At 43.4% G+C, this 27,308-nt stretch overlaps 1 protein-coding gene across 2 annotated transcripts in view; it reads right to left on the bottom strand.

The window, feature by feature from the left end:
• The window catches only part of LOC124592171 (ATP-binding cassette sub-family C member 4-like), a 307,575-nt gene that overhangs the window by 188,814 nt on the left and 91,453 nt on the right, over positions 1 to 27,308 (bottom strand). The gene's annotated exons all lie outside the window — the stretch shown is intronic.

Here is a 27,308-nt window from a genome sequence, read left to right as displayed (position 1 = left end):
TCTGATCATTGTCAGCAATTATTTTTATTATTACTTTTATAGCCATTACTGAAGTTGTTCCCTCAGTATTATTGACAGAAATCTATACGCAGATCAGACTGCAGTTATAAGAGTCAAAGGAAATGAAAGGTAAGTAATAGATAAGAAGGGAGTGACACAAAGTTGTAGCCAATGCCTAATGTAGAGGAAACCAAGGGCAAATCTGGAAATGATATTAAAGGTAAGCAACAAGAAATGGAACTCTGAGCTTTGATGATGACACTGTAGTTCTGTTATAGACAGCAAAAGGACTTGGTAGAGCAGTTGAAAGGAGTAGACAATGCACTGTAAAGAGATTATCAGATGAAAATCAACAAAAGTAAAACATCTGTAGTGGACTGTAGTCAGATTAAATCAGAAGGGATTTTGAATAGGAAATTAAACACTAAAATTAGTGGATGATTTTTTTTTTAATTCAGGCAGAAAAACAAGTCCTAAAGGCCTACGTAGAGATGATATAAAATGCAGACTGGTAAAAGTGAGGAAAAAATTTCTTAAAAAGAGAAATTTGGTAATATAGTGTACAAATTTAAATGTTTGGAAGTCCTTCCAGAAGATAATTATTTGGAGTGTAGTCTCATGTGGCAGTAAAATGTGAATGATAAACAATTCATACAAGAGGTGAATAGAAGCCTTTGAAGGTTACAGAAGAATGCTGTAGATTAGGTAAGTAGGTTGGGTAAGTAATGAACAGATAATTAATCGAATTGGGGGAAAAGAAATTTATGGCACAACTTGAATATATGAAGGGATTGGTTCACAGAACGCATCCTGAGACATCAAGCAATTGCCAGTATGATAATGGAGAGGAGAGTGGGTACTGTTAATTGCAGATAGAGACTGTAAGCAGGTTCAAATGGATGCAGGGTGCAGTAGTTTACCAAGATGACAAGACTTACACAAGATAGACTAGAGTTGAGTGGTGCATCAAAGAAGCTATCAAACTGAAGACTGTAGCAACAACCACATCACTGAATGTCAATAACATCTTTTCCTGTAGTTAGGATGTTGGGAATGTAAGTCTAAAATCAACAATATGTATGTGAGTTAATGACCAAAATAGATGAAAGTGGCCTATTCACAGAAACTGAATGTCTGGAATAAAGTACAATTTTATAAACTATGTACAGTATTTTCCAGGATAATTTTTCTGGTATCAACACCACAGGATGCATTAGCTACTAGGGTTCTCTGAAAAATCTGTCTTTGAAAACGAAAATGAATGAAGCTACAAATAAAATATTGGAGTAGTGACTGCAAATGTATTTGAAAAATATCAGAATTACCTCTTGCATTATTTCTGTTCATAATCACTGTTCAGATTTAAGCATTTGTAACAAATGTTAACAAGTTGACAAATTACTTCCGCATTAAACTTTGCTGCCAGAGAGTCATTCATTCATTCACTGTGTTCCATAGATCCCATCAAGCGGGAAAACCTTCATGGATGTGTAATGAGTCAAAATGTACAGTAACATGAGACAAAAACCACACAGAATATTGGTCTGAAAACTGTATATTAACAATACACTACCACTCCACTACTTCATGCTATTCATACTTATATCATCTAAATTTCTGATGTTTCCTTGGTTTTATTATTTAGCTACCGTTTATCTGCTATTACTGCAATGTCTTAATATTTACTTCACTACAATAGTCGTTTTCAAAGAAAATATTTTTATATTTGTAGATACTGTGTCCAGTTTATAATTGATTATTACCTTGTGATGAAGCAAGCTGGGATAATTTTTCTTACCCTCTTGTTTTGACATCTGCCTACTTAAATACATTTTTTTTTACTTTTAACTAATTAACATTAATATACGTGAGTATAATCTGCATTTCCATAAAAGAGAAAGATTGGCTCTCAGTTTTAAAGAATATAATATAATACCAGATCTAATTTTATGCTGTTTTATGTATGTAATTGATTTTCTAATTTATTTTGACTATTACTAGTTAGTATATTTCATTATAGGGTGAAATCAGTAATTGTTTCGTAACTACGTATAAACAAATATCAGTTCTGTAGTAACTGTAAACATTTGGAAGACAAAATGCTAGTAATCTTAAAGTATGTATTTGGATTTATTCGATTACAAAATAATTAACAGTTTTGTCCAAAGTATTGTTTGCGTATTTATATTTGTTAATTTCATGATTTAAACAAATAATTCGGCTTAACCCTTGTAGTAGAAGAAACTGTTAAAAAGAACCAATTTTACAATATATTCAGTTAATCGATTGAGTTAAGTTTTAATTGTAATTTTTGTAAATTTAACTTTAAACAATGTTTAGTTTCAGTACCTATTATTGTGGCGATATATAAGGGCCTGCTTTTTGGTCCCGAGCCAGTCAGTCCACGCCCGAATTTCAGAAAAGGAACTCGGGTTGCTTAGAACAATAACAATGTATCAACTTAACAGTGAAATAAGTGTTACATCAATAGACCGTATGAAAACAATGACATTGTCTATTTTCATACGTAACTGTTTGTTCTTCAAGAACTGTGAACATTGTGGTTAGGTTTTTCTGCTCGTAGATGTTCAACAGTAAACTATAGTAGCAGTATATTTATTATTATTTATTTATTTATCTCTTGTTCCGGTGATCCATGTTGTGACAGTATCACAGGATATGGAACGTGTCAATTTTACAAGCTTTTGGCCAGAATTTATGGTAATATATAAAACAAAACAAAAACAGTAAACAGTAACTTAGGTCCCACTACAAAAAAAATACATTTTAGAAATAGATGGAGATTACAAAACAAAAAACAGTAAACAGTAACTTAGGTCCCACTACAAAAATACATTTTAGAGAGAGATAAAGATTACAAAATAATAAGTGTTACAGAGAAATAAATATTGCAAAATATATGTTTACAATAAAAATATTCGGTATTACAAATACAAATTTGGGCATACATTTGCAATCTACAATACAAGAGATGTTAAACACTGTAGTTCAGGAACTCTTCTAATGTATAAAATGATCCTTGCAATAGGAACTGCCTTAAGGTTTTTTTAAACAGGAGATCATCATCTACCAAACACTTAATTCTTGAAGGGAGGGCATGTGGAGGTTCACTTGCTAACTATTAATGAGGCTTACCGAAAGTTCAAACAATAGTGCACTGGCCATATAACTGTATTATTAGGAGGTTGTGAAAAGTGAAATTGCGTCGGAATCCACCACCCATTTTTCAGCCAGTGTAGCAACATGGGTCAACACCGAGTACAACAAACGAAGAGATAAAAGCAGGTGGAACGGCTTCAACCTGTTATACAGTTTTATAACAAACACTGCTATCTAAATGTAATTAACAGAAATTTACATCCATAAAGCTAGATATTCAGATAAAAATTTTTTATTCGGTTCTCAATATTGGTTGAAGTACTACTTGATCAACTTTCCTGCTATGCTGTCAGAAGTTGCAACCCTCTGCCACTACAGGGCTCTGATTGTAGCATGCACATGGAAGTGTGTAACATGCCTATGTCAGTGTATGAGAAACAGCATGTCGTTATCGAGTTTCTAACCACACAAAACGTGCCTCCAATTGAAGTCCATAGACGAATGATAGCTGTGTATGACGATGATCATATCAAAATCAGTAATGTCTCCTGGTCTTATCGTGGCGTGTTTATCTTCTGCCGTTAGGTCAGACGATAGAAATGCCACTTGCATGATTAGAGTAGCAGATTGACGGTGACCAACTTTAAACAGAACTTGATTAATTTTCACACACATTTATTAAAATAATAACAAGCATAAAAATAACTTAACTTGGTTCTGGATGCTATTTACAATTGACAATCTGAAGTTCCTTTGGTCTTGGTACGTTAATCTTATTCTCACATATCTCTGATACTTGACAAAGTGTCTAGTCATTTATCTTCATGGCTATGTACAGGAATATGGTAATCTTATTAGCCACAGACTGAAACTTGAATGCAGACTAATGCAGACTGGTGCAGACCGACCAATCAGAGGTCTGTACACACGGTATAATACCTCGAGCGAGTATATAAGGTTCATGAAACAGAAGTATGAGATTGTCCCCACTGCAATGCTTCACACTTCTTCAAGAATTGCCCCAACCTCACCTCTCCCCCCTCCTGCAACACTTGTAACGAACCACACCCTACCTACTTCTCGAAGTGTAAAGCGAAACCACCTCCAGTCACCCCTGAGCTCAACATCCCTGTCCATCCTGTTGATGACCCCATCCACTCCAACAACTCGCTCCGCCCTCCACCTACTGCAGAGGACATCTTCCGTTTCATCACCATTGTGCTCCAAAACATCCACCCCTTCCAGTGCTCCCACACCCTTTCCCAAATTGCCCTCGCTGCCCATTCCATCTTCCATCTTACCACCTATGCCACATACTCCCACAACCAGGCCCACTTCACCTTCATCCCCCTCACCACCCTCGTCTAACTCTTCCCCTCCCATGGTACAACAACCCTACCGTATCCTGTACCACAACATTCGCTCCCTGCCCACACCCTCCGTCAGCACCACGTGGGTGCCTTCGTCCTAAATGAAACCTTCCTTCAACCGCGTATCTCCATCTCCACATCTCCTTACACCCTTCACCGCACCGATAACCCGTACCCTCTGGCGCGTGGTGGAGTTGCTATGGGCCACCTCAAGCACCTAACTGTCCGGCCCCAACCTCTCCTTAAGGGGCTCCGGAAAGGCTCATAATCATGAAAAGTTCAATTTTTACTTTTTTGCGTTTTCTGAATCTGTCTTATTACCTTTTAATAGATATATAATTTATTCAATTCCGAAGACTACAACTATTTTTAAATTTTTTTTGAAATGTGTTCTACATGGACGTGACCCACTGTGGCGCTGTTAAACTGCTGTCAAATGGTGTTATTATTAACGTCTGTGTTCATCACGTACATTTTAGTGATGTGAGATAAAGTATGTGTTGTGGCTAACCTGTGATGGTTCAATATATATCGCTGGTGTGATTGTCGATTGTTTCATGTTTATTTACTCTGTCGTTATCTCAAAAATATTCGTAATTAATTCTGTTTCTTGAGTCTCTGTTTTCTTGAAGTATAATAATGAGTAAAAGTAAAGTTATTAGAAATCCTCTGAAGGCTTTTAAGAAAAGGAGAAATGTTGGAAAGCCAAAGGTATGTGTTATTACTGTAAACAATAAAGATGATAACCAAGTGAGTGAACCTAACCTCTCAAGTACACCTGCCCATAGCAGTCAAAGTGGGAAAGAAAATACTTCACAGAAGAAGCTTGGTTCAATGAGTGAAAACTATGAGTGTTTTATGGGCGAATCGGATGTGAATGAAATATTTGATATGTTGGTTCTCAAAGGAATTTTTTCAAACTGTGTAAGATGTATTCATTGTAGTGAAGTTGGTCTGTAACTCTCCATAATAAAGCACGTAGGACTTGCTAGTGAAATACAACTGAAATGTGATAAGTGTTCATACATGACCACCTTTTGGAACAGTGTTGCAGTAACTGCAACTGAAGAAAATGGTAGCAAAATCTACGAACACAACATTAGATTTGTTTATTCCTTGCGTTCAGTTGGTAAGGATGCTACTGCAGGTGCAATTTTCTGTGGCATCATGAATCTTCCAAATCCCCCAACCAAGTTTACGACCTATAATAAATTAATAGGGTCTAAAGTAGAAGATGTCTGTATAGAATCTATGAAGAACGCTGTGGAAGAGGCAGTAATGGAAAATAATGGTAACAGAGATTTGACTGCAGCGTCCGATGGTACCTGGCATAAACGGGGACACACATCTCTTCATGGTGTAGTATCTGCCACCAGTATGTATACAGGGAAAGTTTTAGATGTAGCAGTAATATCAAAGTATTGTAGATGTCCACAAAAATATAAAGGTACACATGAAAATAATTGCAAAGCTAACTATAGTGGCAGTAGTGGAGGAATGGAAGTGGCTGGTGTTGCCAGTATATTCCAGCGTTCTGAGGTGTGTGATAAAGTGCGATATGTTAATTACCTTGGTGACGGTGATTCTAAAAGTTTCAAACATGTTCAAGGACTGAAGCCCTATGGTGATGATGTTGTAGTGCAGAAATTTGAGTGTATTGGACACGCACAGAAGCGAATGGGAACAAGACTTCGGCGACTGAAAGCTTCGTACAAAAAACAAAAACTCAGTGATGGTAAAGGGTTGGATGGGAAGGGAAGGTTAACTGACAGTGTAATTGACAAAATACAGAACTATTATGGAATGGCTATTAGGCAAAATACATAAAGTGTCGACAAAATGAAGAAGGCTGTTTGGGCTCTTTTTTTTTTCATACTTCTTCAACCGATGAAAATCCCCAACATAGCTTGTGTCCCAAAGAAGAAGACAGTTGGTGTAAATATAACAAAGGATTGCTAACTCGTGAAGTGTACACTCATAAGCATAGTCTGCCTCATGCAATAATGGAGGTGATAAAACCTATTTTCAGAGATTTAGCAGCACCTGAGCTGTTGAAAAAGTGTATTCACGGAAAAACTCAAAACCCCAATGAAAGTGTAAATAGTGTTATATGGTCGAGAATCCCCAAGACTGTATTTGTTGGAATAGAAACACTTCACTTTGGTGTGTATGATGCTGTTGCGACTTTCAATGATGGCAACATTTTAAGGTGCAAGGTATTTAGAAATATGGGAATGAAGATAGGTTCTAACATGGTACGATCGATGCTTGCTTTAGACAAGGAACGCCTTCGGGCTGCAGACAGGGCTGTAAAGAGTCTAGAAATACAAGCAAGAGTAAACAGGAGGAGGAACAAGAGGAAGCTGGAGGAGGAGTTTGCAGAGGATGAAGATAATCCATCCTATGGATCTGGAATGCACTAAAAAGTTAATCCAATCTTTGTCGCTCGATTCCCAAAACTTTTATTTTCTCATACTAATTACATGTTTTTTAAGGATCTTCCAAACATATTTGTTTCAAACTTTCAGTAAATGTTACACAGTACCTTCTGCATAATTTAACACAGCCTTTTTCCAAAAAACTGTATATTTTTGAATATATAAATAAAAAATTGCAAAAAAATGTTGTGAATTTTCATTACAATTGAAAAAAAAATCATCTTTAATAACTGAACTAAAATTTTGTAAAATACCTGTGTTAAGTTGTAGCCCATATTCCAATAAATAATCTGTAAAAAGTTCAACTTCCTACCTCAAATACTTTGTGAGGAAAGATGTAATTTATAAGCGTTATTTTAACATTGCAAGTATAGGGCGTTCCGGAGCCCCTTAACAATCCTGCTGAGCATCTCACCCTCAGCCTCTTCTTCCCCACCCTTACCATCACCTGGGCCACCATTTATGTCTGCCCTCGCACCCCCATCCCATACGATTTCCTGGCCCACATTGACCGCACCTTCTCCACCTACGGGATTGCCGCCGACCTCAATATGCACAGCCACGATCCTGCCGACCTCCAGTGGTGGCATCAGTTTCTCACCACCCACCAGGGAGACCTGGTTCCCCTGCCTCAGCACACCCGACCCGAATCCAACACCACTCCCGATGTGGTCCTTGCCTCTCCCAACCTCCTTGGGCGTATCGCCGCTGATGTCCTTGACCTCACTGGCAGTGACCATGCTCCTGTTCTCCTCACTATCTCTACTGGTCGCCATCCCCGCAACGCTCCTCGCCCTGACGTCCCTCCTAAACTTGTCCATGATTACTCCCGTGCCAACTGGGACGCCTACCGGGACTCCATCCACACCCAGGTTGACAGCCACGACCTTGCCCTCCAACCTCCTGATGACATCTCTCACACTGCTGCCTTCCTGCACCAGACCTTGTCTGAAGCTGTCACCACCCATATCCCCACCAAAGCCATCCACCCTCACCGCCCCGCCCTGCCTCCGCAGGCCGTCCTCCTTGAGAGTCCAACCGCCTCTACCGCTCTTTTCTCCGCACTCGTGACCGGGATACACTTACCCGCCACCGGCAATTACGACGACACACCCGCAACCTGCTTACCGCGAAGAAACGCCGTGCCTGGCGCCAGACGTGTACACAACTCAACACCACGCTCCCCATAAACTCTCCCAGGTATTGGTTTACCTTCCACCGCCTTACTGGGACCCGCCCCACCCCCCAGTACCCTCCCCTCTTTAATGACAGTCCCTTTCCTGACAACCTCAGTAAGGCCAACCACTTTGCCTCCCACCTCTCAGGTGTTTTTTTCCATCCCAGATGATCCCCACTTTGATTATTCCCTCTTCCCTGACGTCATGGACCATACGAATACCTCTGTTCCTCCCCTCGCTCCTAGCTTCCAGTACTTGGGCCACACCCCACCTTCTGCACTTAACACTCCCATCACTACACAGGACATCAGTATCACACTCTGCACTAAACGCAACACTGCTCCCGGCCACGACTGCATTACCTACGACCACTTCAAACACTGCCCTCCCTCCTTCCTTTCAGTCCTTGCCACCCTCTACAATGTCATCCTTGCCACTGGCTTCTATCCCGACCTGTGGAAAACCTCCCGTATCCTGATGTTCTCCAAACCCAACAAGCCTCCATCTGATGCCTCTTCCTATCGTCCTATCTGTCTCACATCGGTGTTCAGCAAGCTCTTGGAATCCATCCTTTCCTGGCGCATCCATCACCACCTCCGCCAAAACCACCTCCTCCCCAACACCCAATGTCGCTTTCGACCTTCCTTCTCTGCTGATGACCAACTCCTCCGCCTCACTCATCTCCTCTCCCTCCAGCTTAACTCCCGTCGCTCCACCATTTTTGTCTCCTTGGACCTCGAAAAGGACTATGACCGTGTCTGGCATCCCGGTCTCCTGTTTAAACTCCAAACCTACACCCTTCCTATCAACTACATCCATCTGATGGCCTCCTTCCTCTCCCACCACCCCTCCTATGTTACCATCCATATTGTCAATTCCCACACCTTCTACCCCTCTGCAGGTGTGCCCAGGGCTCTGTCCTCTCCCCTCTCCTCTACCTCCTGTACATGGCAGATATGCCCCAATCCCCCCCCCCCCCTCCAGTACACCTCTTGCAACATGCTGATGACACCGCATTCCTCGTCTCGCTCCTACCCTCCAACGGTCCCAACGTCTTCTCCAGAATCACCTTGACCTTTTTGGTGCATGGTGTAATCAATGGCTCCTGAAAATCAATCCTTCCAAGACCCAGGCAATCATCGTAGGTCGTACCACTCGCTCCTTCTGGCTCCTGGATTTCTCCCTTACTGTCTGTGCCCGTCCTGTCTGCCTCACCCCCACCCTCACCTACCTTGACCTCACCATTGTCTGTCACCTCACCTGGATCCCTCATCTCCGCTCCATCCAATCCAAAGCCCACAACCATCTCCGACTCCTCAAACTCCTCTCTGGCCGAACATGGGGGTTGCACCCCTCTATCATCCTCCACACCTACAAATCCTTAATCCGTCCCATCCTCTGCTATGCCAGTCCCGCTGGGATATTTGCCCCCCCCCCCCTCCTCGTCCAAATTCTATAAGTCCCTCCAGATCCTTGAGCGTCATGCACTCTGCCTCGCCTTCCGTATATGCCTCCCGTCCCCCACGTGGATCCTCTATGACCTCATTCCTTTCCCCCATCTGCTCCTATTCCTCGAACATATCCGCATCCTCTACACCTTCAACCGCCTTGATCCCCCTCACCCCCTGTTTGCTCCTCTCCTCTCCCATCCCCGCCCCCTGCCACACCTTCACTGTTGTGTCCCCCCTACCCTCCATCTCTACACCCTCCATCTCCTTTCCCAAGGTGGCTTCCATCAACTCCCCCTCCCGGATGATGCCCTCTCTCCCTCCATTTATCCCTCCTATCAACTCTGATCCTCACTCCCCCTCCTTTCCTCTGTCCTTTTCCCGGGCTCCCTCTCCCCCCCCCCCTTCCATCCTCTTTTTTCCCCACCTCCCCTCTCTCTGCCTCCTTCTCTCCCCTGAGTCCTTTTGCATTTCCCTCCTCTGCCTCCTCTCATTCCCTCTCGTATCTGCCCTGCCCCTCTCCCCCTTTATGAGTCCTCTCCCTCCGTGGTACCCCCCCCCCTTTTTCGTTTTTTCCTTCCTCCCTCCTTGTTCTTCCCCCTCCTTTTTCGTTTTTTCCTTCCTCCCTCCTTGTTCTTCCCCCTTCTCCAGGTCCCCCCCCCCCCCCCATCTGCCTTTGGCTCGGGAGTGTCATCTTTGTGCCGCCATTTTCGTGCAGTGTTTTACAGTGAGTGTTTTACAATAAGTGTTCCGTTTTGTGTTTTTTGGGAAGTGTTGCGAACGGCCATCATACTGTCGCTGGGTGTGCTTTTTATCTCTTGCGAACAGAAACCAGACTGTCGCCATGTTTTTTAATTGTGTGTGTACTACGTTACTTGTCTGATTCCTGTGTCTTTTATTAACATTGCCAACCCCTTTTGCTTTCTGTTTTAACTTTCCGCATTTTTCGGCCATTTTACACTTTAAGTCACCGTTTTTATCGCCTGTTTTTCTTGTTTCTTTTCTTCTTCCGTTTTTAAAAACAAAGTCTGTAGGCTGTAGAAGAAGTATGAGATGTGTAGGGAATTGCTACATTTATTTGGAGTGCGGAAATGAAATGAAATGATCGAATGGCATTGTTGGCCGGGAGGCCCCATTCGGGGAAGAAAACAAAACTTTGTTATATTTCTGTGTGTGGTATCATAATTTATGTTAAGTCCAGTATGGAGGTTGGGGATGAGAGAAGTAGTGGCGATGTATGAGGTGCATGATGTTATAAGAGACTGTAGCTCTTGTCTATCAGTTCCAAATATAGGGTGTCTACCTGCTACGAAGAAATTAAATTGTCTACTAGAAAGGTGCAGGCATAGGGCGTGTTGGTGTGATTACATTCCAGCACCGTCTGCCCACCTGTGTCATATCGTAACCCCAAATGTTGCCGTGGCTCGCTGCGTGCAACGCCCTAGGCTACTTACTTAATGTCTTTTTATTTAAGGACTTGGTATCACTGAGCCCTTCGTTAGAAACAGCGCTAATTAGTTTCCTGTTTAAACTCGACTTATCTGTCGATTCTAAAAATTACTGCTGGATAAGTCTCGTATGAATATTCTGATAACCTACAGAGCTACAGAGTAAAACAGAAATAAAATAATGACAGCTATGAAGAGGAAGGCCATCCATTTCATTCCACCTGTTCTTAATTTATGTTGTTTCTGTTGAGTTACACAATTTTGCTTATACGTTTCGTATTTCATGTATCCACCAAATTACGAGATACTTCCTCTGCGTCTGCAAGCTTTGCTTTTGGACTGCTAGCCTGCTCAAGAAACTCATCGGCTGTGCAAATGTATTTCTTCCTGCTGCGAGGAAGATTGGAACTTCGCAACGTTGTAGATTAAGTCTGGCAACCCTGAGATAATTCCATTCAACTATGAAATACATGTTTTTAGACCAGGAATGTCATTCCACGCAGAATTGCGAATTATCTCTCATAGGTGTCACTAGGCGTAAGCGGGAGTAGTAACTTCTGCAGGTCGGTGAAAAAGACGTCGCATTCCGAAGGTGTGGAGGCGTTAGATTCGTGTTCTAAACTCGTAGGAGGCTAACATTTTCACTCTTTAGGAGAGAGACCCACAGCGGTTCGGCTTGCCAAATGTGGAAAATAATTCACGTTAAAATCATCACACATGGCACGAGGAAGCTATTATCCGACATCGTTTCTTCGATAACGCCCCCTCGTACAGGGGAGAGACGTTGGCGCTTCCTGCCTTCCTCCTTCTATTATATACAAAATCGCCACAAACTTATGCACCAACCTCCTTTTCCCTGGTAAATTTTGGTCGCAATGGTAGATTACGTACTTTGTGCTCCTTACGTCATATTCTACGAGAATACTGGTTGCCACGTTGTTGTTACTGTGTGGTGTACACAATGTTCATAGAAAATATTTCACGCTGAAGACCAAACTACAATATTAAGTATCACCTGGGCTGACGCCGGCTGGTGAGGCAGAAACTGTTCTGATCAGGAAAGGCGGCCACGAGCTTTTCACGGAAACGGTTCCCCAAAGTTTTGCTGTTACTGGTGAATTATAAAATGAAATACCTCATTTCTGAGCTTTCAACAGACTGATACTGTTAGCAGACCGACCAGTTGTGGTTTAGTAAATTACGGAAGAATCGCGTTCAGTAACTCAGCTTACCTTTTGCAGTGTGTGACGTTTACCATGGAGAGTAGCTTAAGTGCAAGTAACACTTCCTGTATTGGCCGTTCTGCGAATTTATTTCAATGATTACAAAATGAAGTAATTCACTCCGGGGAGACATGAAGCCAGAATTCTCACCCAGTCTGGCGGATCAGTGCTACTACAAAATGATGACTCAGCCAAACGTTCGGTTCTGTGATCTGGAGGCTTGATACTAGGTTAGTCTACATATGGTCATATTTCGATCCCCACGTCAGATGCAGCATTTTAATAGATACTAGTAGATCCTACTGACCCCTGACTATGCCAAATGAAGAACATACGATTACACCGTGGTTCCAGATTCACGTTAAACGTGATGTCCCTTCGCTACCGACTACCGGTTGGGTTGGTCCACGACAAATGCGCAGGTGGCAACGTGTAGAAACTATGTCAACAGTAACATTTCTTTCACCAGTATTTTTATTTTAGTTAAAGAACCAAACGCCATGTAAGGTCACAGGGTACTTCTGTACCTCTTATTTCAGCTTGAGGTGTTGCATATACTGGTTCTGGTTTCACGGGATTTGATCCCTTGGTGATCATATAGTGCCATCAATTCGTCGTTTGCTCAAGGTTCCAAACTCCTCAAATTCTCCACGTAATGCGCGTTTCACGGTACGAATCCTAGTTCGGCACAAAAATTTTCATACTGTCCTTTCAGGCTTTAGCATGAGTACACCTAACTGTTGATGGAAATTGATTTTGATTTTTAACGTCATTTCATTCACTCTCAGTAGCAATATGTGATAGTTTCGACTCCCGGAAAGACACTGGTCCTTTTGTCACAACATATCAAGTTCAAACATGCTACTCCCAGCTACTGGTGAAAAAGAATTCGGTAGTTAACGTGTCCTCTTGTGTATTCAACAACGATATGTGTGGAGTTCAATTCCCAGTCATCAGTGTACTCTTCATCGCGTCATTCTAGTTCAGATGTGCGCACGTCTGGTTCCTGGTAAAAAAGACGGCGATAGTTGCCAAGTTCGAATCCCGGGAAGGCAGAAGTTATTCATTTTTCTCGTCACTGAAGTTTCAAACATCTCGCGACTGCTGAGACAATTCGATATATGGCCTTTGTTTGTGCTTAAATAACATTCTCATTACGTGCTATGTTCGAATCACCATCCAATACAGGCATTACGTCACTTCATGTTTGTTACTCGAAAATGAAACCATATTTAAATCTTTCGTGGTTAGTTAGCAGAGGCCACAGTTTCTGGACAGTTGCTCTGGTTCAATACAAGAATCTCAATTTTCGCCGTGTGATTTAAAGTTGAGATTTTCTAACTGATAATGGCTAAAAATGTGTTATGTTGCGTCTTTATATGGGTAGTCAGCAATGACGATTAGTGTTATGGTCAAGTGTCACGAGATATGAATAACTTCCGATTTTAATGTCACTTGGTGTTAGATAACAAGTACGACAGCTGGTTTTCGAAATGCAAATAGATCAACGTGCCATCATGAATGTTGCGAAATTACTAGTGATACGTTGTTGACGGTCAGGTTTCGATAGTGCGCTCAACACTGTTAATCATGGTTTTTGTAAGCGGTTAGCTCATTAATCAGTGTGTGTAAAAGCACTCGTTAAGTGAACAACAGTTAATAGATGGCTCGAAAATCTTTTAGAGACCAAGAATACAAGAGCAACAGATGTGTTAGAATTACAGTCATTATTTGTGTCGGGTACAATTGAGAGTGGAAAAATGTCACGTCTTGTATGAAATTTGAGGTCACAAGCGTTAAGGACTGTCTCAGGTGTTCCCCGATATTTATAGTATCGTGGTATTAATTTTCACCTGGAGTTATTGTCACACAGAACAGTGTTTTCAAGTGGTCACTCGTGTAACCGTTTTGTACGGTCAAATGAGTGTACCGAAATGAGTTTAGTGGACCTGCAAGACATTTACGTTATGTGGGCTGCATGCAAATCAGGGGAAACGCTATTCAGTTCGTTCGGACACTTTTTACCAAGATAGTACATTACTGTGTAAGTAGTATTCCCCGCCTTATTAGCAGCACACGATCGAGCTTTTATTAGCTCTGAAATATACCCATAAGCTATTTCTTGTATCACCTCAATTAAATCGTTGGGCTACAAAAATAATCTAGGAACTGACACATCGATCCCCCATTTCACAGTCTTACTAATTACGGAAAAAAAGGTGGTATAATTACAACAGTGCACAAATCAGAAATTTACAGTTTCATTGACAGTAAAATTGTAATTAGTATGATTAATTAGATTGCGAATCGCAGAGGTCGGTAGTGGCGGCAAAATTTGAACAGCCTACTGGCGGCAAATGTGTAAATCAGCCACTTAAGTCAGCTGTTCGTATTACTAGCCAATCAACAACAATGTAATAATATTTAAAAAGTTTATTTTTTGTACAAATAAACACTTTTTAAGTGGAACAATGCCTGTTGACATTAACAAACTTAAAGTTGGTTAAATTAGAACGTCAGTGGTGGCTGTCGCAGGGTTCTAGAGGGAGCCGTTTACGAGATATCGTGGTTTGAAAAGTTCCCACACCGACAATTGCACAATACCTATGGTAGCACACACTAAAGAACAATATGAGTGCATAGACTAGTTATGTGGATTGCAACCGTAGACAATTGACCGTCATAGATCGTGTTCAAAATAACCACCGGCAACGGCAATACACGCTTCCAGGCTGGCGTCAAATCCGGGGTCTTCTGCGTCTAATCCAAAGATTTGGAAACAACATGCTGTGCTACTTCGTGAACTATGGGCTGGACAGCCATCATGTTGGTACCACATATCTGTCCTAGTTGCACAGGAACGTCTTCTTGCATCCGTGGAAGATGCTCTGTTACAAGGCTGCGATACCTGAGCGCGTTCAGTGTTTCGTCTATGAAAAACGGGCCTGTGAGCTGATGGTTCACTATCTCACACCACACGTTTACACGTCATGGACGCCGACGTCCCACCTGACGAAGCCGGCGGGCAGTGTCAACAGCCCAGTAGTGCATGTTTCGGCGATTTACTTGCCATGACTGGTAAACGTGGCATCATCACTAAACAAGGTACGTGATACGCCTGGAGCATTCTGTCTTGAATGCCCATGTACAGAAGTTAACGCGATTCTCACAATCGTTTCCATGCAGCTCTTGATGGAGAGAAGTGTGATAGGGATGGAACCCATGTCGATGGGAAACGCCTGACTCACGACACTTCTTTGTGCGGTTGCGAGGGAGCTAGCGTGCGGATAACCTGCAGCAGCAGGAACTTGACCTCCCCCTCCCCCCCTCTTCCTTTTCTCACTTGTTTCATTGTCTACGTTTACACTACCACCTTCACGCAACTGGTTGAAGTAACTGAACTGAACTGCCGAGATGGTTGACGTCTACCGGGATGTCTTACCGCATACACAATACAAGAACGAAGTGCATTCTTCCATCTGCGTTGGCAAATGCCATCCTCAACTACGACCTACTGCTCGGACTGTCACACACTAAGTGACTAGCATGTCACAATGCGCTCAAGGGACGCACAAGAACACTATAAGCAAACATAACAACATTGCAACTACGCAGGTTGAATGTCACAAACAAGCGTCGATGTTGAAACTTGTCAAAATACAATATCTCGTAAATAACCAGCACTAGAATCCTGCAACAAATACCATAGACATTCTAATTTTCCTCACTTTTGGTTTCTTAATATCAACATGCATTGTTGCATTTAAAAAAAAAGTTTGTTTGCACGAAAAATACACGTTCTACGTATTATTACAAGTTTGGAGGGTACCGGCAGCATTGAAGCTGTGGGGAGGGGCCGTGAGTCGTGCTTGGGTAGCTCAGATGGTGGACCACTTGTCCGCGAAAGGCAGAGGTCCCGTGTTCGAGTCTCTGCCCGGCTCACAGTTTTAATCTGCCAGGAATTTCCATTATTAAAATGTGTTGATTGGCTGACAATAAGAGCCCCGGACTGCAAATGCATTCTGTGAAAGCCGCCTGTCAACAGTACTTTCCATTTCCGCAATATTTTCGGTGCAAGGTTTAGGTTATTCACTCTGTATAAAATGAAGTCCTCCGCTTGCTTCTTTTTTTCTGTCCGGGCTAGTCTGAGGAACTGCTACAGAGATTTTGATACGTCTTGGAATTCCCGAGACCAGTATTTTCCCAGATCGATATCGATAACAGGCAAAAAGTCGTTGAGTTCTCAAAAATTTCCAGCATGGATGAACTGTATATACAGTGTGGAGAAAAACTGTCACGAAATTTTAACCCTGGATAGCTGATGCCAGTAGGAACCAAAATTACTAATGTTGGGTAGGTCGACAAGCGCCATTTTTAAACTACGGAAACTTGGCGCCACGCGCTCCGATTGGCCGCGGGAACCATAGCGTTGCCCGTCAGCCGATGAACGGCAACAGGGCAATCCCATGGCCAATCGGATCGCGTGGCGTCAAGTTTCCATAATTTAAAAATGGCGCGTGTCGACCTACATAACATAAGTAATTCTGGTTCCTACAGGCATCAAATATATATATTTCCTCAAATCCTGCCCTGAAACGAGATCCATCCTTCATGAAATCCTCCCCACTCCACCAAGAGTGTCTTTCTGCAGTCCACCTAACCTTCGTAACCTCTTAGTTCATCCCTATGAAATCCCCAAACCACCTTCCCTACCCTCTGGCTCCTACCCTTGTAACTGCCCCTGGTGTAAAACCTGTCTCATGCACCCTCCCACCACCACCTACTCCAGTCCTGTAACCCGGAAGGTGTACACGATCAAAGGCAGAGCCACCTGTGAAAGCACCCACGTGATTTACCAACTGACCTGCCTACACTGTGAAGCTTTCTATGTGGGAATGACCAGCAACAAACTGTCCATTCGCATGAATGGACACGGGCAGACAGTGTTTGTTGGTAATGAGGATCACCCTGTGGCTAAACATGCCTTGGTGCACGGCCAGCACATCTTGGCACAGTGTTACACCGTCCGGGTTATCTGGATACTTCCCACTAACACCAACCTGTCAGAACTCCGGAGATGGGAACTTGCCCTTCAGTATATCCTCTCTTCTCGTTATCCGCCAGGCCTCAATCTCCGCTAATTTCTAATTTCAATTTGCCGCCGCTCATACCTCACCTGTCTTTCAACATCTTTGCCTCTGTACCTCCGCCTCGACTGACATCTCTGCCCAAACTCTTTGCCTTTACAAATGTCTGCTTGTGTCTGTGTATATGCAGATGGATATGTGTGTGTGCGTGCGAGTGTATACCTGTCCTTTTTTCCCCCTAAGGTAAGTCTTTCCACTCCCGGGATTGAAATGACTCCTTACCCTCTCCCTTAAAACCCACATCCTTTCGTCTTTCCCTCTCCTTCCCTCTTTCCTGACGAAGCAACCGTTTGTTGCGAAAGCTTGAATTATGTGTGTATGTTTGTGTGTCTATCGCCCTGCCAGCAGTTTCGTTTGGTAAGTCACATCATCTTTGTTGTTAGATATACTTTTCCCACGTGGAATGTTTCCCTCTATTTTTTATATATATATATATATATATATATATATATATATATATATATATATATGAGGAGCCGCGCCCTGAGGGTTCCGTATAAAGTCTGACTTTATGATGAGTCTCAGGGCGCAACTCCTACTCGCACCTGAGCAGTTTTTTTCCTTATCTAAGTATAATGGATGAACGAAAATTTGCCCTCCCGGACGACACAGCGCGATTCCTCGCATACTAACAATACAAATAAATCTGTGACAAAATTGCGCCCTGTGTATATTTTCGACAGAAAATGGATTTCAAAAATAGCAAATTTGCAACTCTGTAATAACTTGTAGGACATCTACCTTCATTCAGCACTATGTAGCTATGTTGCCTATTAAATGCACAGGGGGCAGTTTTGCTTTAGAATACACGAGTTCGAGAGTTAGATTCCGGGTCAAAGTGTAAGTTTTTGTTGTTGTTATTTTGGACTGCGCCATATGGTATCCGGCTTCTAAAACGTTATCCATCAGTTACAGCAGGTACTACAGGAAACAGAACACACTCTAGGGTTGCGGGCTTATCTCTCTCTGCTCACGTGCAGTTTTAGTGCAAACGGTTTGTCACTCTGTGTACCTTCACTGCTGTGCGAGCTGTTATGTTGACAGGCTGCTTACCGTGTTTTGCTGCGACCTTCGTTAGTATTGTTAGCACTGGCTCGTATAAGACCACACGGTGTGGTTGTTACATGTTCTTATCTGGAATGTTTTTTGTGCCTGTGCAAATAATGGTCCCAAGACATGACATAATACCAGGAAAAGATCTTCAAAGAAATATACTTAAAGAATTAGTAACTAGTGATACCGTTTCATCTGACATAAAGTTCAGTGAACTGGAAAGTACTGAAGAAGATTATGTTCTCAGTGATCAAAGAGGAGGTGATGATTTAGTCGCAGGATCAGCAGATGAAGACGAAGTGATGTCTCAGAGAACAGTTATTTATGGACAAAATAGACATAAGTGGTACAATACACCCATCCACTCAACGAAAGCCGGCTGGGAATAAGTCCTAACTTTAGCGAAGACAAGTGCAAATTTATTCAGAAGTGCAAGTCGAAAGACATAAATAGCTAAACAGATTAATAATTATTCTATGTCCATTTACTGTTAAAACGATTTTTTCTGTTTTCTTGCAGCAATACGTGCTAAAATTTTTGTTTTAAATTGTTAAGTCACATAAACTCTGACTCCTTAGTGCCTTAGTTTGGCTATGAACAAAACCTTCAGTTTCTCCATAGCATTGTAAGTATGAAATACGTTTTTAAAAAATAATGTAGACAATAAGTATGATGTTATATTTTTGGGGTAGCGCGCAATCCCACAGTGGGGAACGCGTTCCGAAAATCACACAGTGAGGTTCCAGGGTCAATACTAACACAGAAATATGAGGACAATAGTTTTTAATATTCCATTTTCAAGAAGTATCAAGCCTTCAAACTTATTTTAATACACACCACCTTGATCGCATACGAGTTATCAATTTTTATTTTTAGATGACAAGTTTCCATTTTCTAATAGATCATTATCAGCTCTTACATTCCTTGATGACCGTAAGAAACGTTGGTCCATCCGTGCAGGCGTGTAAAACACTGCAGTGGTTCTGTACGTTCACGTACGACAACGCAGGACATGAGAGAGAATACCCTGGCTGTTGTTGCTAAATATGGTATTATGTTCAAGCCTTCACATTGCTAAGTTTTGAAGCTACTTGTTTCCTGGCAATTAATTTATTTTCAACTGATTACGAATATTTCTGACATGTTTGATTCCTTATTGTCAGGGGTGTTGCTACGTGTTTTGCCGCTACCCTAGGCGAGAAATGGAAAATGATGCCCCCCTCGTTTCTATTATAATCGTCTCCCTGATTCCACCTCTCCCCCGCCACCACCACCAACATCGAACGTCACAACAATGCAAATCTCCTATTCAACTTTTACTTATTAAATTAAGTTGACCAGATGTCCCCATTTCCTGGGGACAGTTCTCAATTTTCATGTTTTTTCCTCAATTCCTTTAAAACTCATTGAGGGCAACAAATGTACTCAATTTTTGCAAAATTCCCAAAATAACTGAAATAGGAAGAATGTGCTGAACATTTTAAACTGGAACTCAACTAAATACACCAGTGTTACCAAATTTCGCATTAATTATTTACTTTATTTAACTGCAAGAAAATGGACAAATAGAATGTGGAACTGTTTTCTGATGCGAGTGAATTTTTCTTTGAATGTAGAAATTATGGTGTACTGATGGGAGAAACGCCGAAGCATCAAACTAGGTCATCTGGTTAATAGTGGTGTTATTTCGTTTCTGTTTTAACTGAAATATTTCTTGATCGAGGATAAATCTTATCTTTCTCAGCATCCACTTTCTTGTAATGAAATATATAAATGACGCCTTGTTGCCATTTTCTGTTGAGAGTTCCACAACTTTTATTAGCTGCCCCCATGGCGCAGTGGTATACGCAATTGGCTTCTGATTATTCGTCCGAGTTGGGTCTGGGTTAGAACCCTGGTGAGGCATGACTCTTGTGCTTATGTAACGACACTGCTTCTTTCCCTTCCACTGGAGTTAGTGGTCCTAAATCAGGAACAGGCGACTGCTTATAGGCCTATGAGTTGTTCACGGTGGTCGTTAGACCGTACAAAAAAATTTTTGTTAAGTACATTTGTTTCATTCAACAATTTCTTCAAGCGTAGTTACTGGACTTGAAATATTCCTTCTTCCGTACAGAATATTTTTGGCTTCAGATTTTTTCAGTACGAAATCAAAATGTAGGTTTGTTTCTATGTCCTACCCCCTCGAAGATACAAAAACAAAAAGAGGAACTGAGGGAGGTACGGTATCAAATCTTAACATGATCGCTAGGCAGCGCACGTTCGCCGCTCCAGCGATCGTCAGAGATGAATCACGGTCATGTTTGTTTCCGTTTCGTACTAGCAGCGGCAGGAATAGTTTTTAGGTAGGTAGAGGCAACGTGTTTAGGTAACTGTTCGTATGCTTTTGAGAACAATTCAATGTTTTAATTTTTCGTCCTTTTCTTTTTTTCTCCTGATTTGCTCAATTCGTTTTCGCTATTTAATGTGCAACTGGTTTCTTCCGCCCTTTGGCGCCCCTAAAATTTTGCCGCCCTAGGTGGTCGCCTGGTCTTGTTTAATGGTAAACGGCGCTGCTTATTGTTATGTTTAACTGAAGTTGAAGGTTATGTATTGTTTAATAAAATGTGTACTACAGCGTTATTGGGCAGAACAGAATAAAAAAATCTCGTAGACCTGGAATCGAATTACAGCTTCAGTATTCTAACGCAAAACGATCATGCTCGACAACGCCGGATGGGCCCTCATATGGCGAGAGTTTGCAACTCGTAATACACCCAGGGACACTGTCGAGAATGTTCGTTTTGGTGGTCCGGCTGTTATGGTGTGGGGAGGCATAATGTTGCAGGAGCAAACTGATCTGCAAATACTATATGGACACTGTGCACTCACCAGCCAGTGTTCTTGTGACACCGTACTTCTTCCCTATATGCCACTTTTCAGGGATGCATTCAGCCCTGACTTCATTTTTATGGATGACAATGTGCGACCGCATCGAACTGTGCTGGTGATGGAGCTCTCGGAATGAGAGGATATTCGGCGGATGGGCTGTCCTGGCCGTTTTCCCTTCTTAAATCCCAACCAGCACGAGAGGGATGCCGTGGGGAGATGCATCGCAGCACGTCCGCACACACCAGCTAACGTCCAGCAGTTGTCAACCGTGGTGGTGGAGAAGAGGATCGCCACGTCACAAAAACTCCTCAGCGACCTCGGGGCCAGCGAGGCAGCGCGTGATCACACACCGATGCCCTCCCGTTTGTAATACCCAGGGGAGGGCAAGATGGCCGCCGCGTCGGCTATGTCTTGGCGGCGCCTCCGTGTCCTTATTGTGGAGCAGTAACTGTAGTAACCGCACCCACAAGTAGTGGGAGCCTCGCTCACCCAAGTGCGCGCTTTGTACGTCGACATCATACTCCGCAAGCCACCTAATGCTGTGTGGCGGAGTGCTCTTCTGGTGACAGTAACTGAGTCCTCCCCTAAACTGTTACATTCGCAAATGGCGCGTGGGAAAAATCATTATCGGCATGCCTCTGTATTTCTCGAATTTTTCCCTTGTGGGCATTACACGACTCGTGTGTGGGAGGAAGTAATATGATGTCCGACTCTTCCCAGAAAGTCAACCCTCGATATTTCGGTAGTTGATTTCTTCGTGACGCACAACGCCTCTCTTGTAAAGTCTGCAAATGCAGTTTGTTGAGCGTCTCCGTAACTCTCTCGCTCCGACTAAACGATTACGTCACGAAACACGCCGCTCTTCGTTAGATCTTCTCTATCTCTTCTGTACGTCCTGCTGATGAAAAATGTTCAAGAATCGGCTGGACAAGAGCCTTATAAACCACTTGCTTCGTCGGTGAGTCACGTTTCCTTAAGATTGATCCTACGAACGGCAGTCTGGCATCCGTTTTGCCTATTATTTGTTTTTTGTGGTCACTCCACTTTACGTCCCTCTGTGTAGTTACTCCTAAATATTTTACGGTAGACACTGTTTCCAGCAATTTGTCCTCAATAGTGTAGTTGTACAGCAATGGATTTCTTTTCCTATGTATGCGCAATATGTTAATTTATTTACGTGCAGGGTCAACTGAGAGAGCCTGCGCCATTCATCAGTCCACTGCAGGTCATTCTGCAAATCGGTGTTGTCTTCTGGTGTTGCTGCTTTGTTACAAATAACGGAATCGTCTGTGAACAGTCTCTGGGGGTCCCATAAACGAGCTAACTTGTCTGCCAATGCGCCTTTGTCAGACGATCCCGTACACGTACAAACCAAGTTTGTACGTTTAACCTCACTTTGAATCAGACGCTGATCGTGTGCGTCAGTATTCTGACAGTAGTGAGGATGGCCATTAGTGCATACAAAGCAGTGTGACCCACACTCTGGCACTTTCCTTAAACAAGAAGAAAACAACAAGACGCTGGTCCAAGCAACGGCTTAAAATGAGAGAAACATTCGCCCAAGAGAATCTTCTGAACAACCCCACGATTACATCAGGTTTCTTCGAATGGACAATGAAACTTTTATAAACGTGTTAAGGCCCTCGTGAAAGAGCAAACTCGTCTGTCAGTTTCGCTCTTATCTAGCCACGGATGTGTGAATCCAGGCTATACATGTACCAAGAAAGCTCGTCAACTTAGCCTTACTTTTCAAGCAGACGCTTGTCGTGTGTGCTGTAGCTTTGCAGTATATAGTGGCAATGGCTACAAAACGGAGATGAAGCATTTCTAACATTGGCTCTGACACTGTATTTAAAGACGAGGACGAAAATAAGACGCTGGTCCAGAGGATGATTTAAAATCAGAGAAAGGAACACACACGAACCTGTTAACAGAAATGTTACACTCACAACCTCGTGATTACATCAATTTTCTGCAGACGGACAGTGAAACTTTTCATAACTTATTAACAGTTACTTCGCCTTACACTGAAAAAGAAGACAAGTATGTGAAAATTTATCTTCTTCTACTTGGTTCTCTAGTGACAGTTGATTAAAATACAGCATAGCCCATATCGTCTGTAAAAGAACCCGAGAACTTCGATTTCTTCTGTTTCATTGCATTCCCACTTGTATGTTATGCGTAAAATATTGATTTTGTTCATAACCTCTTCGTCCTTAATATCTGTGTTGGCTGTTATCTAATTCTCATAGGCTGTTAAGGATGAAGGGGAGGGATGTTGGTACTTCTTTATTGGTGTTTTTATAATTTCTTTTCACTGGTGGAAACTCGACGTTTCGATTGGTGTTTGGATTACTGCTTATGATCGATGGAAATCGGCGAATGGAAAACCAGGCGGCAGTTGTGACGTGGCGTTCTTTGGCTGCGTTCTAGCGGCGGCCGAGGCGCGCCCCTACTCTGTGTATGTGCCTGCCGCCGCCGCCGCCGCCGCCCTCTCCCGCGCCCCTGTCCTTATTGCTTCCTGTGAGCTGTTGTCCCGTGACGCTGTTATTGCTCGCACCAAGACGTCGGAAGTCGGTACCCTCCTCTCTGTTCATGTTGGCGGGTCTCTAATCTTGCTCCTGAAAGTAAGAGGCTGTTTCGCCAGTTCGCTGGCTTCGCCAAAATCAATCTGTTCGCTGCACTCATCCCAGTGTTCTGCCACCGCTGACTTGGTGTGTTGTCTTAGTCGGATATATCTTTCGTGTTCAGATGTCAGTGTGCTAATGGGTCGCTCCGTCTCGTCTACATACACTATCCACATTCCCAACTCGTTTCATAAACTCCAGCAGCATGTAGTTTGTCAACTGGATCTTTCGTTGTGCGACGAACATCTTTTATTCTGTTGCTGCTTCGGGAAATGGGCTTGATGGCTGTTCGGCCGAGAATTTTGCCCACCCGCTTAGTGACAACTTGAACGGATGGTAATAGAGCGATTCTTTGTGCTTCCTTCTGCTCTGCTCTGTTGCATTCTTTCATTCATAGTTTTATCTATTAGTTTCAGCCCACAACCGCTGGCATCAAAAATGGTCTTGAGATTTTGTAGTTACCCTTTAGATGTTCCTTATTGCTGATCCTATGAGCCCTTTTTATTAAAGCGAGCAGGGCAGATTTGTTCTGAGTAGGGTGACGATGAGAAGAGGGATGTAGGTGTCAGTACTGGTTGGCGTCCTGTATACTCTATGGCACAGTTTAGCATCAGGCTTTCTGTAAACTTCGATCTCAAGGAAACAAAGCATCCCATTCTTTTCTATCTCCATAGTGAATTGGGGTCTGCTGTTGAGGCGCTGGTGGAAATTTCGTAGCTCTTCCTCTTCACGTGGCCACGTAAACGAAGGTATCAACATATCGGAGCCAACATTATAGGCGTAATGGTGCGGATTGGAGCTCTGTTTCTTCACATGCTTCCATGAATATGTCTGCTACCGACCGAAACGTAGGTAGTTTTACATGTTGACAATGCGATCAGAAATCCAGAAAAATTCTATTGACTGTGATAATGGCCGCAGAAAGCTACGTTTATATGTAATAAAACAGTTTGTCAAATAACGCATTCGCCAGCCGGAGTGGCCGTGCGGTTCTAGGCGCTACAGTCCGGAACCGCGCGACTGCTACGGTCGCAGGTTCGAATCCTGCTTCGGGCATGGATGTGTGTGATGTCCTTAGGTTAGTTAGGTTTAATTAGTTCTAAGTTCTAGGCGACTGATGACCTCAGAAGTTAAGTCGCATAGTGCTCAGAGCCATTTGAACCATTTTTGAATAAACGCATTCGGCGAAACATCGACACAAACAATGTCCGCCATCTCGTCAAATTTTATGTCTCTCAAAATTTCTCACGAAGGCGTCAAAAACTACGTATGCTTGAGATTCGGAAATGGTTCAAATGGCTCTAAGCACTATGGGACTTAACTTCTGAGGTCATCAGTCCCCTAGAACTTAGAACCACTTAAACCTAAGTAACCGAAGGACATCACACCCATCCATGCCCGAGGCAGGATTCGAACCTGCGACTGTAGCAGCAGCGTGGTTCCGGACCGAAGCGCCTAGAACTGCTCCGTCACAGCGGCCGGCTTATTCTTGAGAAAGACATCAAACAGGACTGTACTCGATCAGATGTGCGGCAAACACAGTACAATTTGACAAATTGTTTGATCGTTGACGGGAGAATTTAAAGGGTATCCGATGCTTTGTTCTAGATCATTGGTTGGTTGGTCGATTTTGGGGAGGGGACCAAACAAAATGGTTCAAATGGTTCAATGGCTCTGAGCACTATGGGACTTAACATCTGTGGTCATCAGTCCCCTAGAACTTAGAACTACTTAAACCTAACTAACCTAAGGACATCACACACATCCACGCCCGAGGCAGGATTCGAACCTGCGACCGTAGCGGTCGCGCGGTCCCGGACTGAGCGCCTACAACCGCGAGACCACCGAGGCCGGCGGGGACCAAACAGCGAGGTCGTCGTTCCTAACGGGTTAGGGAAGGACGGCGAAGGAGTTCGGCCGTGCTCTCTCAAAGAAAGCATCCCAGCATTTGCCTGAAGCGATTTAGGGAAATGACGGAAAACCTAAATCAGGATGACAGGATGTGAGTTTGAGCCGTCGTCCTACTAGATCCTTTATGTACAACGTGGACAGTAACCATCTCATCACACTCTCCCTTGGGATACTCGGGAAATTACGCTTACATCAGTCGATTTTGTTGCGGAAGAGACATTAACTGTAAACGAGACAGGGCAAGCGTTTTTAAAGTTTTGAGTGCGACCGGCCGCCGGCAGCTTGGAGGGCCCGCCGCTCCCCCGCTACACCTCGGTGTTTGCGCCGCGTCAGCCGCGGAGAGAGGAGCACGTGGTCCTCGGCGTCGCGGCGCCGCTGCGTCATCACGCGCCCTCCCCACGCGGCCGCCCGCTACGCGACACACACAAGCCGACGCGCGCGGCGCCGCTTCTGGCTTCCCACCGGGATGCGACTGTTAACACGTGGCACGTGGCCGACGCAATATTACGGCACTTGCGGGAAACGGGATGTGCGACCGACGTAATATTGCATTTTGCCAGTTACGCTGATTTTTCGCGGTGTCAAACGTATTAATTACAGCTTCCGCGAGTCAGTCAGGTCTGCAGGCTTCGTAGCTTTTGCTACACGGTAGCAGCTGTAACACTGGAAAAATTCGTCGTATTTGGAACATTTGTTATAGTATAGTGTCTTGTTTTGTAGGCGTCAGCTGACGTTCAGTTTTTCTCTGTTCCGTGCGTTTTGTTTGCTTTTGTGTTTGTGTTCAACACTTACGTTGGAAGTCCGCAGCTCGTGGCCTTGCGGTAGTGTTCTTGCTTCCCGCGCCTGGGGTCCCGGGTTCGATTCCCGGCGGGGTCAGGGATTTTCTCTGCCTCGTGAGAACTGGGTGTTGTGTGTTCATCAATTCATCATCATTGACTCGCAAATCGCTGAAGTGGCGTCGACTAGAAAGGACTTGCAATACGGCGGCCGAACTTCCCCGCATGGGGACTCCCGACCAACAATGCCATACGATCATTTTATTTCATTTGCGTTGGAGGAGCAAATGTTTACAAAGTCATGGACACGTCACCAGCTGATCAGAACTTGATAAGTGATAACAATTTCAGAGAAAAACTCGATGATATGTCAAAGAAAGAGCTTCTCAATTTGAGTCAGTAAAGTGTTGGTACACCTCTGGTCCTCATGCAAGCAGTTATTCGGCTTGGCATGGATTGACAGAGTTGTGGGATGTCCTCCTGGGCGACAATGTGCCACATTTTGCCCAACTGGCGCTTTAGATCTTCAAAATCCCCGATGTTTGGAGGGTCCTGGCCATAATGATCCAAACGTTTGCAACTGGGGAGAGATCCGGCGACCTCGCTGACCAAGGTAGGGTTTCGAAAGGACGAAGACAGGCAGCAGAAGCTCTCGCCGTGTGCAGGCAGGCATTATCTTGCTGAAATGTATCCACCGG

This window comes from Schistocerca americana, chromosome 2 (genome assembly GCF_021461395.2).
Source record: "Schistocerca americana isolate TAMUIC-IGC-003095 chromosome 2, iqSchAmer2.1, whole genome shotgun sequence".
Classification (NCBI taxonomy): Eukaryota; Metazoa; Arthropoda; class Insecta; order Orthoptera; family Acrididae; genus Schistocerca; species Schistocerca americana.
Note: the sequence above shows the minus strand (reverse complement) of the source record. Positions and strands in the feature narration are given on the sequence as shown.